Source organism: Tupaia chinensis, unplaced genomic scaffold (genome assembly GCF_000334495.1).
Source record: "Tupaia chinensis unplaced genomic scaffold, TupChi_1.0 Scaffold000059_1, whole genome shotgun sequence".
In the NCBI taxonomy this organism is placed as follows: Eukaryota; Metazoa; Chordata; class Mammalia; order Scandentia; family Tupaiidae; genus Tupaia; species Tupaia belangeri.
The window spans coordinates 405,329-406,351 of NW_006159517.1; positions in this window are offsets into that span (position 1 = coordinate 405,329).

Below are 1,023 nucleotides of genomic sequence, written 5' to 3' on the forward strand. Positions count from 1 at the left end.
GGGATGTTTTGGGGCTGACCCTGGAGCCTAGTGGTTAAGGGAACCAGAGTCCAAATGGCCAACTGCAATTCAAGTCCTGGCCCCAATGGCTTGAGAAACACACCAGGCATGTGTGTGTCCATGCCCCACATGTGGAAGCATAAGCTTTAGTGGGACATTTTAGCTTCCTCTTTTCCTGTCATCCCCTGCAGAAGTCCATGTGCTCTCTCAGCCCAGCACGAGGGATTTGTCCTTGGTGAGAGCCCTGGAATGTGAAGTGCATTCATTTCATGGTCCAGATGGGGGTTAAGCTTCACTCTGAACCATGCAAGCATGAGGGGGTTGAGACAAAGCCCCATATACTCAGAGTTCTGCTCTAGCAGCCTGAGATTGCCCATAAAGAGAGAGAGAGAGGACTTCATGTGAGTCTCTGGGTGACCCCAACATCTTGAGGTCTCCTTGCTCCAGAGGATGAGGTTCCTGGGAGAGTTGAAGGGGGTTCCTCTAAGAAAGACTGTATTCTACACAATTTCCAGAGACAGAATTTCCTGTGAGTCTCTTTAGTTCTTTAGAGTTGGGAAGTGACTGACAGAAGCCAATGACCCAGGTACTGAAAAGAGGAGAAGCATGGAAAATCCCTAATTACAGCAGATGCCTTGAAGTTTGGGGGTGGTTCCCCCTAGGAAGCAACCCATTCATCTAAGGGGAGTATAAGTATTTTTCTTCCTTGAATATGGTGAAAGCAAAATAAGACCACGGTCGGAGAAAATCAAAGCAACCGGTGACTCCAGGATTAAGGCTAAGGTGTGTTTGGGATTTGAAGCACTGACCTATTTTGGCTAGAAAATTAAGCTCAAGAAATCATCAAATTAATGACCCAAATCACCGGCACTCATAAAAGGGGCCTCCCCTCTCCCGGTGTCAGAAGGTGCCCTTTCCTCACAGCTTTCTGACCTCGCACATCTTCCTGCATCCAGAGACCATGATGAGCCAGCAATCCAGCAGGGCCTCCCAGGCCACCAAGAGCTCCAGTGGCCTCTCTGC